Raw genomic sequence first — 15,876 nt, forward strand, 5'->3', positions numbered from 1 at the left:
ATCCTTGCCCTATAACCCTGAAAACACTTAACAAACATATCACGGTATCAAATGGTAATAAGAGATGATTAAAAATTAGCAATTTTAAGGCCTAGGAAGCACGTTTTCAATCATAGCACAAAAGTCGAAAAGAAACTTAAAAATACGCAAATTATATGAATAAGTGTGAGTAAAGTTGATAAAATCCACTCGATTCGATACAAATTAAGTCATAAAATAGTGGTTCATTAATATGTCAATTGTTCTCGGACTTCATCCAAGTACTTCTTCATAGTGGGATCTTTGGCTTGGTAGGTGCCGTTAATTTGCGAAGTTATTACTTACGAATCACTGAACACTATCAACTATTCCACCCCTACTTCTTTGGCCAGCTTCAAGCCAGTAAGTAACCCCTTTTTATCTTCTCGGATCAAGGCTGAAGTTATAGCTCGGCTTCCTACTGCCAAGTATAGCACGAGCTCTTTCCCTTTGATAGGTCGGGTAAGTATAGGGGGCTCTCTTAGAAATTCTTTGAAGTTTTGAAAAGCTTGATCACATTTTGAGGTCCACTCAAATTGCTTCTCTTTTCTTAAGATTGAGTATAGGGGTAGTGATTTCAGAGCTGATTTGGCTAGAAATTTGGATAGAGCTACCAACCTTCCATTTAGTTGTTGGACCTCTTTAATACAAGTCGGGCTCTTCATGTTGAGTATAGCCTGACATTTGTCTGGATTTGATTCTATATCTCTTTGGGTTAACATAAAGCCCAGAAACTTTTCTTCTTCTACTACGAAGGTGCACTTTGAGGCGTTTAACCTCATTTCATGCTTCCTTATTGTGGAAAACACCTCGGAGAGATTGAATAGCAATGTTATGTTTTCTTTGGTTTTGACGAGATGTCATCTACGTACACCTCCATGAGTTTTCCCATGTGAGAGAAAAATACTTTGTTCATTAGTCGCCGATAAGTAACCCCCGCGCTCTTTAACCCAAAAGGCATTACTACATAGCAATAGTTATCTTTTGGAGTTATGAACGATGTCTTTTCTTAGTCTGGTTTGTACATCGGGATTTGATTATATCCCGAGTAATCATCCATAAAGGACAGATATCGGTAGCCTGAGGCTAAGCCTACCAAAGCATCAATGCTAAAGAGAGGATATGGGTCCTTAGGGCAAGCTTTGTTGAGGTTGGTGTAGTCTATACACTTCCTCCACTTTGCGTTTTGTTTTTTCACTAAAACGATGTTAGCTAGCCACAATGGATATTTTACTTCCTTTATGAACTCTGCTTCCAACAAGGCTTGCACTTGCTCTTCCACGACCTGTGTCCTTTCTAGTCCCGAGCTTCCGATGTTTTTGTTGAATAGGTCAGGAGCCCAGGTACACTACGAGTTTATGGGACATCAAGTTGGGATCTATGCTGGGCATATCAGAGGCCTTCTAGGCAAAGTGGACGAAATTTTTCCTTAGTAGTTCGACAAGCTGTTCCTTTTGACTTTCCTCCAGGTTAGCTCCGACGTTTGTTGTTTGGTCTGGGTGATCTTTGATTTGCACCTCTTCTACCTTGTCTCCAAGTTAAGGGTGTAGTTTTCCTCGAGTTCGGACTCCACCTAGTTCAATTGTGTTGACCTCTTTGCTTTTAGGACTGCCTTTTAAATTAAGACTTTCATTGTAGCACTTATGTGCTAGCTTTTGGTCTCCCTTAATAGTAGCAATTCCTTCTGTTGTAGGAAACTTCATACAAAGGTGAGGTGTTAAGACGACAGCCGTAAGTCGGTTCAAGGTGGTCTGACCTATCAAGGCGTTGTACACCAAGTTTACATCAATGACGATGTAATCGATACTTAGCGTCTTTGATCTTGCACCCTTTCCAAAGGCAGTGTATAAGGAGATATACCCAAGGGGTCGGGTTGGCGTATCCCCCAATCTAAAGAGGTTATTTAGGTAGGCCTTTAAGTCCTTTTTTTCCAACCCGAGTTTGTCGAAAGCAGGTATGAATAGGATGTTCGCCGAACTGCCCTGGTCTATCAAGGTTCTATAGAGGTTTGTGTTTGTAAGAATTATTGTTATCACCACGGGATCATCATGCTCGGGTGTTATCCTTTGGCTGTCTTCTATGATAAACGAGATGGTAGGCAAGTCGAGTAGTCTGCTCCCCCCCCCCCGCCCCCACAGATTTGGTATACCTCTTTGAGATGTCTTTTCCGTGATAATTTTGACATTCCTCCTCCAAAGAATCTCTCATTAATCATGTGTATGTGTCGTTCTGGGGGGGTCTGAGGTGGACGCTCTTATTGTCCTTCCTCTTCCTCCCTCCTTCTTTTCCTCGGGTCGCCCAATCTGTCAGCCAGATATCCATCTAGTCGGCTTTCTCTAACCAACTTTTCTATGATATTCTTTAAGTTGTAGCATTCGTTGGTGGAATGTCTATAGAGCTTATGGTACTCACAGTATTTAGTCCGACTTTCTGCCTTCTTGTGTTTAATTGGAAAAGGATGTGGGAGCTTCTCCGTGTGCCATATCTCTCTATAAACATCCACTAGAGAAACTCTTAGAGGGGTGTAGTTGTGGTACTTTCGGGGATTTTCTGAGTTTTGGTCTTCCTTCTTTTTGGATTCTTTTTCTTTTTTCCGAGATGGATAGGGTAGGCTGGGTCATGGAAAAGGTTTCCTTAGTCGGAAATTCTCTTCCATGTTGATATATTTCTCTGCCCTTTCTTGGACTTCATTCAGAGAAGATGGATGCTGCTTAGATATTGACTGATAGAATGGCCCTTCTCTAAGGCCATTGACCAATCCCATGATCCCAGCTTCCATGGACAGATTTTGAATCTCCAAACATGCCCTATTGAAACTTTCCATGTAATTACGGAGAGTTTTCCTGACCTCTTGCTTAACTTCCAATAAGCTCAGAGCGTGCTTTGTTTTATCCTTTTGTATAGAGCTATGAAGCACGGACACTCTGCTGAATTGCCGTGTCCACGTGTCGGACACATTTCGGACACGACATTCATCGACACTCATCCGACACGCGTGTTTGCTATGTCCAACCGTGTCTTAATAAAAATTAAAAAATTCTTCTCCAGACACGCCTGGACACACCTAAATACCATCATGTGTCAGCGTGTCCAGTCTTATTCTTAACATATATTCTTAAAATAAATTTAGATATAGTATATATTATTATTTATTAAACAAAAAAATATTTTAAAAAATTTTTATAATTAAATAAGACATTAAAAATAATTAAAAATTTTAATTTATAATTGAATATCAATAAAATATCAAAATATCATTACGATTTATCTAAAAAATACTTTATATTTTATATGAATTCGTGTCCCCGTGTCATGTAAGATTTTAAAATTCGCGTGTCGACGTGTCTTGTGTCGTGTCGTGTCCCGTGTCCGTGTCAGTGTCCATGCATCATATGTATAGAGAATCTGGTTAAAAATTTCCTAGCCATGTCGTCAAAGCCAGTTACCAACCAGGGGGTAGGTTATCAAACCACTTTATTGCTGTCTTGGTCAGGGTGGTCAGGAAGGCTTTGCAACGAGTGGCGTCAGAGGTGTCAGCCAGGTACATCCTGCTTTTGAAGTTGCTGAGATGGTGCCTTGGGTCAGTTGTCCCGTCATAGAGATTCATGTTGGGTGTTTTGAAGTTCCTGAAAATTTTGGCTCACATGATCTCTTATATGAACGGATCTTTTCCACCAAGGGTGCTTTCTTTCCGATCTGTTCAGTTGTTTTGATTGCGAAGGTCGGCTTCTAATTTCAGGAGCTTTTCTTCTAACTCCTTTCGTCGCGTTACTTCTCTCCGCAATTCTCGTTCTACTTCTCGTTGTCGCTCGGCCTCATACTCCAGCTGTTCTAGCCGTTCTCACTGGCCACGGACTTGGCCCATTATCTCGGCCGTTTGTGGGGGGTTCTTTGTCTTCAGGGTGACAGATTTTTGAATAAATCCGCCTTGGCTAGGGGTTTGCCGATGGCCCTTCCCCATGAGGACCATGCGTCTGGTGTGGTGAAGGTAGTATAATGGTGTTGCCCTCTGGTTGGGGCTCAGCTTCAGATTCAGATGCCGTGTGGCCATCTTCATACTGGTGGTCCGCCATTATCAGAGGGTGAATCCCAGGTCCCCGATAACGGCGCCAATGATTCGAGGGTTACCTGAAACTTTGCTTTGTGCCTGAACATGAGGTTCAGATCCCTTTGTGTGGTAGTGTCTGACTTGTTTAATGTCGAGGTGCTGCCTGTCCGAGTTCTTCGTGAGGAGGTGGGGGTGGTACCTGCAAAAGACTCATATATTTAAGTTAGCAAGGACTTTAGACAAGTTTTTAGTAGATTAGAACGTGAATATACCTTAGGAGTGTCAGTGTATCTATAGTAGAGTAGATAACCACCTTTGTTGGAGTAGTTCCATTTTTATCGATGGATAACCGTTCCTTTTGTCTTGGGAGTTTGTTAAGATCTATCTTTCATGGGTGATAGAGATAGTTGGAGAGATTTGGAGAGACAATTACTTACTTAGATAAGTATAAGTTGCCCCTTTTCATCGTGTCTGACCTTTTTAAAGAGGTCGAGTGTGCAGTAGAGGCCACCTTCTTAAGTGGACCTTTCATCCTTATTGGGCCTAACTTCTGTGTTTTGGGTCAAGGTATGAACAATATCCACTATTTTATTATCAAGATTTATCCAAACGAACAAATATATTAGAACAAATAACTTTTTTTAAATATATCAAAACAAAAAGAAATTATATTAAAGAATCTAAAAAAATTGTAAAATACTATAAACAAATATTATATTATTCGTATCATCTTTAAAGTTTTCTAATATATTTTTTTCATAATTTATAGTGATACATAATGACAGTCTTATTTGTTTAATATCATTTATAATATTTTTTTATTAATATATATAATAAAAATATACTAAAATAAGATAAGATATAATTTATACTTATCATTTATCTATTAGTCTTATTGTATATAATTACACATAAAACCTACAAAAGGTTGGGAAAACAACGAAAAAAAAAAGACATACAATACTCTCTTCCTTATCTCAATCCATAAATTACAAATTTCTCTATTTTAATAGCTCGCGAAAGATCTATTTTCTTTGTTAATAAAAGAGGTATATAGACGCCAGTCTCACTTAGCACTGAAGAATACTACAAATAAAGAGGTAAAAATAATATGACACCAAGGGCATAATATTTAAAATCATATTTTTTCATATAAATTATTATGTTACCAATCATATAATTAATAATAATTAAATTAAATTAAATAATCTTATCCTATTTATAATTATATTATCAATTAATATATGATACTAAATAAATTAAATTAAATTATGTAATATTTGGATAACTAAATAAATTAATTATTAATTTAGTTAATTAGTTATAATTGATTGAATTTAAATAATTAAACAAAATAAATTATAAAATACTTTCGAAAATATGCCACGTCAACTCATTAACAGCAGAAAATGAATATAAGATTAAGATAATAATAAAATGATTTTGACGTTGTATCAATAATTAAAGTATAAAAAGCATTTTATATTGTTATTTTATTTGTCCTATTCTTTTGGTCATATAATTTTGTGAGAAGATGGAAGAATTCTGTAATAAAATTCTGATATTTTTTGTTATCTTTTTTAACATGTCTTCAAATGTAAGGATAGTTTCAAATGATAATGGTCAACATATAGGACATGCTATTCAGGTTTAAAATAACTATGATGCTTATTTCAATCGTTAACTTTTATCTCTTTTTTTTCTCCTTTTTAATTTATCATCTCTGAAGAATTTGCAAATAAAATTTTACTTCTTGTAATGGAATAGGCCCATAGAGTTAAGGTACGAATGCCTCTCGTCTTATATGTTTTTTATTGGACACATTTTTATTTAGCCGGCTCCCTGCTAATGCAAGCAGTGACTTCAAATACTGAAAAATGATATTTTCATCTCATTTGGGTCATATATAAAAAATAATAGCAACCTGCTTCATTAAGTTCTAAATATTATGATTACAACCATTTTTTGTATACATGCAAAAATGTAACATCTACCATTTAGGTCTTTATGCACTCTTTGAATGGTGATTTGGTGTCACATTATATATTTATGCACATTCTTCCATTTCTATTTCATAAATAAAATATTAAAAATTTGAATTTATTTAAAAAAATAGTATAGTTAAATATGTGGAAAATTTTAGGATTCTTTAATTCCAAAATCATTCATGTTAAATCTTTAAGAAAGATATCTGAGAGCGTGAAAACGTATTTGAATTTGTGAGTATAATTGAGAGAATTTTGGTTTTTTGATCTTCTTCAACCAAAGCCTTTTGTATTTTTTATAGGACTAAATCACAACTCCTTCAATGGGAAAAGAGCTACAGAAGCGACTTTAATGCGTTGGGGACTAAAATCCTGAAATCACTATTTACATTTGAGTATAGCATTTATTAAATCCTAACACCCAAATAAAATAGCATTTAATTTCAAATAAAAAATAATAATGACTTATTTAATTCAATATTTATGATAATAAATGAGATTACCGTTATATAAGTTATTTAATATAAAATAGTTTAATTTGTAATTATAATTAGGGTTAAGTATTGTTTTTGTCCTAAGGTCTGGGGTAAAAATCAAAATCGTCTCCGGCCTTTTTTTGTTATTAAAATCATCTCCAACATTACAAAACGTTATACAATCGTCCTTTTTTACTTTAATTTCATTTTCTTGACCAAATTACCCTTAAAATTAATAAAAATAAAAAAAACCCTAACACCCCTGGTGCACGAAATTGTGATCATCAACAATGGCACTAACAACTTGGAGCTCTCAAACGTGAATCACACTTTGTTACAACTTCGCACAACTAACCAGCAAGTGCACTGGGTCGTCCAAGTAATACCTTACGTGAGTAAGGGTCGATCCCACGGAGATTGTTGGTATGAAGCAAGCTATGGTCATCTTGTAAATCTTAATTAGGCGGATTCAAATTGTTATAATGGTTTTTGAATAGAAAGATAAATAAAGCATAAAATAGAGATAGAGATACTTATGTAAATCATTGGTGGAAATTTCAGATAAGTGTATGGAGATGCTTTGTTCCTTCTGAATCTCTGCTTTCCTACTGCTTTCATCCAATCATTCTTACTCCTTTCTATGGCAGGCTGTATGTAGGGCGTCACCGTTGTCAATGGCTACTTCCCATCCTCTCAGTGAAAATGGTCCAAATGCTCTGTCACAGCACGGCTAATCATCTGTCGGTTCTCGATCATGTCGGAATAGAATCCAGTGATTCTTTTGCGTCTGTCACTACGCCCAACACTCGCGAGTTTGAAGCTCGTCACAGTCATCCCATCTCAGATCCTACTCGGAATACCACAAACAAGGTTTAGACTTTTTGGATCTTAGGAATGGCCGCCAATAACTCTAGCTTATACCACGAAGACTCCGATCTTTCTAAATGGAGGCTAAGAGACACGCGCTCGATCTAAGGTAGAACGGGAGTGGTTGTTAGGCACGCGTTCATAGGTGAGAATGATGATGAGTGTCATGGATCATCACATTTATCATGTTGAAGTGCAACGAATATCTTAGAAGAAGAATAAGCTGAATTGAATAGAAGAATAATAGTAATTGTATTAATACTCGAGGAACAGCAGAGCTACACACCTTAATCTATGGTGTGTAGAAACTCCACCGTTGAAAATACATAAGTGATGGTCCAGGCATGGTCGAATGGCCAGCCCCCATGAAGGTCTAAAATCGCATACACTGATTAAAGATCCATCCCCAGACAAGACTACAATAGTAAAAAGTTCTATTTATACTAAACTAGCTACTAGGGTTTATAGAAATAAGTCTAAGTGTAGAAATCCACTTTCGGGGCCCACTTTGGTGTGTGCTTGGGCTAAACTTGAGCTTTACACGTGCAGAGGCTTCTCTTGGGGTTAAACGCCAAGTTGTAACGTGTTTTTGGCGTTTAACTCTGGTTTGTGACGTGTTTCTGGCGTTTTACTCCAGAATGCAGCATGGAACTGGCGTTGAATGCCAGTTTGCGTCATCTAAGCTTGAATAAAGTATGGACTATTATATATTGCTGGAAAGCTCTGGATGTCTACTTTCCAACGCAATTGAGAGTGCGTCATTTGGAGTTCTGTAGCTCCAGAAAATATATTTCGAGTGCAGAGAGGTCAGAATCTAACAGCATCAGCAGTCCTTTGTCAGCCTCCTATCAGATTTTTGCTCAAGTCCCTCAATTTCAGCCAGAAAATACCTGAAATCACAGAAAAATACACAAACTCATAGTAAAGTCCAGAAATGTAAATTTTGCATAAAAACTAATAAAACATCCCTAAAAATAGCTAGATCCTACTAAAAACTACCTAAAAACAATGCCAAAAAGTGTATAAATTATCCGCTCATCACAACACCAAACTTAAATTGTTGCTTGTCCCCAAGCAACTGAAAATCAAATAGGATAAAAAGAAGAGAATATACTATAAATCTCAAAATATCAATGAATATTAGTTCTAGTTAGATGAGCGGGACTTGTAGCTTTTTGCTTCTGAACAATTTTGGCATCTCTCTTTATCCTTTGAAGTTTAGAATGATTGGCATCCATAGGAACTCAGAGTTTAGATAGTGTTATTGATTCTCCTAGTTAAGTATGTTGATTCTTGAACACAGGAACTTTTATGAGTCTTAGCCGTGGCCCTAAGCACTTTGATTTCCAGTATTACCACCGGATACATAAATGCCACAAACACATGACTAGGTGAACCTTTTCAGATTGTGACTCAGCTTTGCTAAAGTCCCAGTTAGAGGTGTCCAGAGCTCTTAAGCACACTCTTTTTGCTTTGGATCACGACTTTAACCACTCAGTCTCAAGCTTTTCACTTGGACCTGCATGTCACAAGCATATGGTTAGGGATAGCTTGATTTAGCCGCTTAGGCCTGGATTTTATTTCCTTGGGCCCTCCTATCCATTAATGCTCAAAGCCTTGGATCCTTTTTACCCTTGTCTTTTGGTTTTAAGGGCTATTGACTTTTTCTGCTTGCTTTTTCTTTTTCTTTTATTTTTTTCGCCATTTTTTTCGCAAGCTTCTTCTTTTTCACTGCTTTTTCTTGCTTCAAGAATCAATTTCATGATTTTTCAGATCATCAATAACATTTCTCTTTGTTCATCATTCTTTCAAGAGCCAATAATTTTAACATTCATAAACAACAAGATCAAAAATATGCACTGTTCAAGCATTCATTCAGAAAACAAAAAGTATTGTCACCAAATCAATATAATTAAACTGATTTCAAGGATGAATTCGAAACTCATATACTTCTTGTTCTTTTGTATTAAAAACAATTTTTTTTATTTAAGAAAGGTGAAGGATTCATGGAATTATTCATAGCCTTAAGACATAGACACTAGACACTAATGATCATGTAATAAAGACACAAACATAGACAAACATGAAGTTCAAAAACCGAAAAACAGAGAGATAAAAACAAGGAAGTTAAGGAATGAATCCACCTTAGTGATGGTGGCGCCTTCTCCTTGAAGGACCAATGGTGTTCTTGAGCTCCTCTATGTCTCTTCCTTGCCTTAGTTGCTCCTCCCTCATAGCTCTTTGATCTTCTCTAATCTCATTGAGAATGATGGAGTGCTCTTGGTGTTCCACCCTTAATTGGTTCATGTCATGACTCAATCCTTCTAGAGAAGTATTGAGTTGTTCCCAATAGTTGTTTGGAGAAAAATGCATCCCTTGAGGTATCTCAGGAATTTCTTGATGATGAGCTTCCTCATGCGTCTCTTGAGATCCATGGATAGGCTCTCTTGTTTGCTCCATCCTCTTCTTAGTGATGGGCTTGTCCTCTTCAATGAGGATGTCTCCTTCTATGACAACTCCAGTTAAGTTGCATAGATGGCAAATGAGATGAGGAAAAGCTAGCCTTGCCAAGGTGGAGGGCTTTTCGGCTACTTTGTAGAGTTCTAGAGATAACTTCATGAACTTCTACTTCCTCTCCAATCATGATGCTATGGATCATGATGGCCCGATCCACAGTTACTTCGGATCGGTTGCTAGTGGGGATGATGGAGCGTTGGATGAACTCAAACCATCCTCTAGCCACAGGCTTAAGGTCCAGTCTTCTCAATTGAACCGGCTTGCCTTTTGAGTCTCTTTTCCATTGAGCTCCTTCCACATATATGTCCATGAGGACTTGGTCCAACCTTTGATCAAAGTTGACCCTTCTAGTGTAGGGGCGTGCGTCTTCTTGCATCATAGGCAAGTTGAATGCCAACCTTACATTTTCTGGACTGAAATCTAAGCATTTTTCCCGAACCATTGTAAGATAATTCTTTGGATTCGGGTTCATACTTTGATCATGGTTCCTAATGATCCATGCATTGGCATAGAACTCTTGAACCATTAAGATTCCGACTTGTTGAATGGGGTTGGTAAGAACTTTCCAACCTCTTCTTTGGATCTCATGTCGGATCTCCGGATACTCATTTTTCTTGAGCATGAAGTGGTCTTGATGGGCTTTTGAGATGAATCTCTCTATCTCCCATGACTCAGAGGTGGAAGCAATTGCCTTCCCTTTTCTCTTTCTTGAGGTTTCTCTGGCCTTAGGTGCCATCAATGGTTATGAAAAAATAAAAAAAGCTATGCTTTTACCACACCAAACTTAGAATGTTGCTCGTCTTCGAGCAAAAGAAGAAAGAATAGATGAAGATGAAGAAGAGATGGAGGAGAGGGAGAGTGGTGTAGGTTTCGGCCAAGGGGGAGAAGAGAGGGTTGTGTTGAGTGAAAATGAAGAAGGATGGGGGGTTTATATAGTGGAGGGAGAGGGGTTAGGATTCGGTCATTTAGGGTAGGTTTGGGTGGGAAAGAGATTTTGAATTTGAAGGTAGGTGGGATTTATGGGGAAGAGTGGATGGATGTGAGTGGTGAAGAGGTGATGGGGAAGAGTGATTGAGGTGATTGGTGAATGATGTTTGGGGAAGAGTGTTATGAAAAGGTGTGAGAAAGAGGGAGAAGGTAGGTGGGGATCCTGTGGGGTCCACAGATCCTGAGGTGATCTTGTGGGGTCCACAAATCCTGAGGTGTCAAGGATTTCTCATCCCTGCACCCTTTAGGTGTGTAAAATGCCCTCTATGCAATCCTGGCGTTTAACGCCAGACTGATGCTTGTTTCTGGCATTAAACGCCAACTCTATGCTTGTTTCTGGCGTTAAACGCCACTTTGCTGCTTGTTTCTGGCGTTTAACGCCAGCTCTCCTCAGGGTACAATCCTGGCGTTTAAAAGCCAGACTACTACTTGTTTCTGGCGTTCAATGTCAGCTTCATGCTCTGTTCTGGCATTAAACGCCAGCCAAATGCTCCTTACTGGCGTTTAAACGCCAGTAAGCTCTTCCTCCAGGGTGTGCTTTTTCTTCTACTGTTTTTGATTCTATTCTTAATTTTTGCAATTGTTTTGTGACTCCACATGATCATAAACCTAATAAAACATAAAAGAACAATAGAAATATAGATAAATAAAAATTAGGTTGCCTCCCAATAAGCGCTTCTTTAATGTCAATAACTTGACAGTGAGCTCTCATGGAGCTTCACAGATCATCAGAGCATTGTTGGGACCTCCCAACACCAAACTTAGAGTTTGAATGTGGGGGTTCAACACCAAACTTAGAGTTTGGTTGTGGCCTCCCAACACCAAACTTAGAGTTTGATTGTGGGGGCTTTGTTTGACTTTGTATTGAGAGAAGCTTATCGTGCCTCTTTTCCATGGTTACAGAGGAAGATCCTTGAGCTTTAAACACAAGGTAGTTGATGAGCGGATAATTTGTATGCTTTTTGGCATTGTTTTTAGTATGTTTTTAGTAGTTTTAGTTGAGTTCTTAGCATATTTTTATTAGTTTTTAGTTAAAATTCACTTTTATGGACTTTACTATGAGTTTGTGTGTTTTTCTGTGATTTCAGGTATTTTCTGGCTGAAATTGAGGGACCTGAGCAAAAATCTGATCCAGAGACTGAAAAGGACTGCAGATGCTGTTGGATTCTGACCTCCCTGCACTCGAAGTGGATTTTCTGGAGCTGCAGAAGCCCAATTGGCGCGCTCTCAACGGCGTTGGAAAGTAGACATTCTGGGCTTTCCAGCAATATATGATAGTCCATACTTTGCCCAAGATTTGATGGCCCAAACCGGCGTTCAAAGTCACCTCAAGAAATTCCAGCGTTAAACGCCGAAACTGGCACCTGATTGGGAGTTAAACGCCCAAACTGGCATAAAAGCTGGCGTTTAACTCCAAGACAAGTCTCTACACGAAAATGCTTCATTGCTCAGCCCAAGCACACACCAAGTGGGCCCGGAAGTGGATTTTTATGTCATTTACTCATCTTTGTACACCTTAGGCTACTAGTTTTCTATAAGTAGGACCTTTGACTATTGTATTAGAAATCAGAACTGGATAGAGAGTCTTTTGATCATGTTTTGATGATTGAACTCACTTTGGGAGGCTGGCCATTCGGCCATGCCTAGACCTTGTTCTTATGTATTTTCAACGGTGGAGTTTCTACACACCATAGATTAAGGTGTGGAGCTCTGCTGTACCTCGAGTATTAATGCAATTACTATTGTTCTTCTATTCAATTCCGCTTGTTCTTTTACCAAGATATCACTTGTTCTTCAACTTGATGAAGGTGATGATTGACACTCATCATCTTTCTCACCTATGAACAAGGTGACTGACAACCATTCTTGTTCTACGAGCATATGAGGCTTAGTGAATATCTCTTGGATTCTTTAATCGGAGTCTTCGTGGTATAGGCAAGAACTGATGGCGGCATTCAAGAGAATCCGGAAGGTCTAACCTTGTCTGTGGTATTCTGAGTAGGATTCAATGATTGAATGACTGTGACGTGCTTCAAACCTGTAACCTACTGGGCGTTAGTGACAGACGCAAAAGAATCACTGGATTCTATTCCGGTAGGGGAGGGAACCACACCGGTGATTGGCAGTACTGTGACAGAGTGCGTGCATTAGCTTTCACTGCGAGGATGGGAGGTAGCCATTGACAACGGTGAAACCCTACACGAGCTTGCCATGGAAAGGAGTAAGAAGGATTGGATGAAGACAGTAGGAAAGCAGAGAGACGGAAGGGAAGGCATCTTCATACACTTGTCTGAAGCTCTTACACCAATGATATACATAAGTATCCCTATCTTTATCTTTTATGTTATTTTCGTTCATCACCATTATACATTTGAGTCTGCCTGACTGAGATTTACAAGATGACCATAGCTTGCTTCATACCACCAATCTCCGTGGGATCGACCCTTACTCGCGTAAGGTTTATTACTTGGACGACCCAGTGCACTTGCTGGTTAGTTGTGCGAAGTTGTGTTTATGCCATGGTATTGAGCACCAAGTCTTTGGAGCCATTACCGGGGATTAATCGAATATGGACAAAGTAGTGATCACAATTTCGTGCACCAGTAGTCTCCATTCAATTGAAGGACTAGCTCTCCTCTGTCAACATCAATCACAGCTCCTGCTGTGGCTAGGAAGGGTTTTCCAAGAATGATGGATTCATTCTCATCCTTCCCAGTGTCTAAGATTATGAAATCAGCAGGGATGTAAAGGCCTTTAACCTTTACCAACACATCCTCTACCAATCCATAAGCTTGTTTTATTGACTTGTCTGCCATCTCTAATGAGATTCTTGCAGCTTGTACCTCAAAGATCCCCAGCTTCTCCATTACAGAGAGTGGCATAAGATTTATACCTGACCCTAGGTCACATAGAGCTTTCTCAAAGGTCATGGTGCCTATGGTACAGGATATTAAGAATTTACCAGGATCTTGTTTCTTTTGAGGTAAAGTTTGCTGAACCCATGTATTTAGTTCACTAATGAGCAAGGGAGGTTCACCTTTCCAAGTCTCATTACCAAACAACTTGGCATTCAGCTTCATGATGGCTACTAGATATTGAGCAACTTGCTCTTCAGTTACATCTTCATCCTCTTCAGAGGAAGAATAGTTCTCAGAGCTCATGAATGGCAGAAGAAAGTTTAATGAAATCTCTATGGTCTCTATATGAGCCTCAGATTCCTTTAGGTCCTCAATAGGGAACTCCTTTCTGTTTGGAGGACGTCCTATGAGGTCTTCCTCATTGGGATTCACGTCCTCCCCTTCCTCCTTGGATTCGGCCATTTTGATAATATCAATGGCCTTGCACTCTCTTTTTGGATTCTCTTCTGTATTGCTTGGGAGAGTACTAGGAGGAGTTTCGGTGATTTTCTTACTCAGCTGACCCACTTGTGCCTCTAAATTTCTAATGGAGGACCTTGTTTCACTCATGAAACTTAAAGTGGCTTTAGATAGATCAGAGACTATATTTGCTAAGCTAGAGGGGCTCTGCTCAAAATTTTCTGTCTGTTGCTGAGAAGATGATGGAAAAGGCTTACTGTTGATAAACCTGTTTCTTCCACCATTATTAAAGCCTTGTTGAGGCTTTTGTTGATCCTTCCATGAGAAATTTGGATGATTTCTCCATGAGAGATTATAGGTGTTTCCATAGGCTTCACCCATGTAATTCACCTCTGCCATTGTAGGGTTCTCAGGATCATAAGCTTCTTCTTCAGAAGATGTCTCTTTAGTACTATTGGATGCATTTTGCCATCCATTTAGACTCTGAGAAATCATGTTGACTTGCTGAGTCAACATTTTGTTCTGAGCCAATATGGCATTCAGAGCATCAATTTCAAGAACTCCCTTCCTCTGAGGCGACCCATTATTCACAGAATTCCTTTCAGAAGTGTACATGAACTGGTTATTTGCAACCATGTCAATGAGTTCTTGAGCTTTTGCAGGCGTTTTCTTTAGGTGAATGGATCCACCTGTAGAATGATCCAGTGACATCTTAGAGAACTCAGATAGACCATCATAGAATATATCCAAAATGGTCCACTCTGAAAGCATGTCAGAAGGACACTTTTTGGTCAACTGCTTGTATCTTTCCCAAGCTTCATAGAGGGATTCACCATCTTTTTGCTTGAAGGTCTGAACATCCGCTCTAAGCTTGCTCAGCTTTTGAGGAGGAAAGAACTTGGCCAAGAAGGCTGTGACCAGCTTATCCCAAGAGTCCAGGCTATCTTTAGGTTGTGAGTCCAACCATGTTCTAGCCCTGTCTCTTAAGTAAAAGGGAAAAGAATGAGCCTGTAGACTTTAGGATATACTCCATTAGTCTTAACAGTATCACAGATCTGTAATAACTCAGTTAAAAACTGATAGGGATCTTCTGATGGAAGTCTATGAAACTTGCAGTTCTGTTGCATTAGAGCAACTAGTTGAGGCTTCAGCTCAAAATTGTTTGCTCCAATGGCAGGGATTGAGATGCTTCTTCCATAAAAGTTAGAAGTAGGTATAGTATAATCACCAAGCATTCTCCTTGCGCCTCCACCATTGTTATTGGGTTCGGCTATGTCTCTTTCTTTTTCGAGATTCTCTGTAAGGTTTTCTCTGGATTGTTGTGTTTTAGCTTCTCTTAGCTTCTTCTTCAGAGTCCTTTCAGGTTCAGGATCTACTTCAACAAGAATGTCCTTGTCCTTGCTCATGCTCATATGAAAAAGAAGAGGACAGAAAAGAAGAGGAATTCTCTATGTCACGGTATAGAGATTCCTTTATGTGAGTAGAAGAAGAAGAATAGAAGAAGGAGAAGAGAAAAATTCGAACACAGAAGAGAAGAGAGGGTTCGAATTTTTAGATGAAGAGAAGAGTGTTAGTAATTAAATAAATAAATAGAAGAAGATGAGAGGGAGAGAAATTCGAAAATTATTTTTGAAAAGAAAATAGAGATTTTTGAAAATTAG

General features: G+C 38.6%; 1 non-coding gene across 1 annotated transcript; it reads left to right on the forward strand.

The window, feature by feature from the left end:
- Positions 1-14,980: 14,980 nt before the first annotated feature.
- Positions 14,981-15,088, forward strand: LOC130937663 (small nucleolar RNA R71). The gene has a single exon (XR_009068870.1). It is a non-coding gene; the product is annotated as a small nucleolar RNA R71 (small nucleolar RNA).
- Positions 15,089-15,876: the final 788 nt, after the last annotated feature.

Source organism: Arachis stenosperma, chromosome 6 (assembly GCF_014773155.1).
Source record: "Arachis stenosperma cultivar V10309 chromosome 6, arast.V10309.gnm1.PFL2, whole genome shotgun sequence".
NCBI lineage: Eukaryota > Viridiplantae > Streptophyta > Magnoliopsida > Fabales > Fabaceae > Arachis > Arachis stenosperma.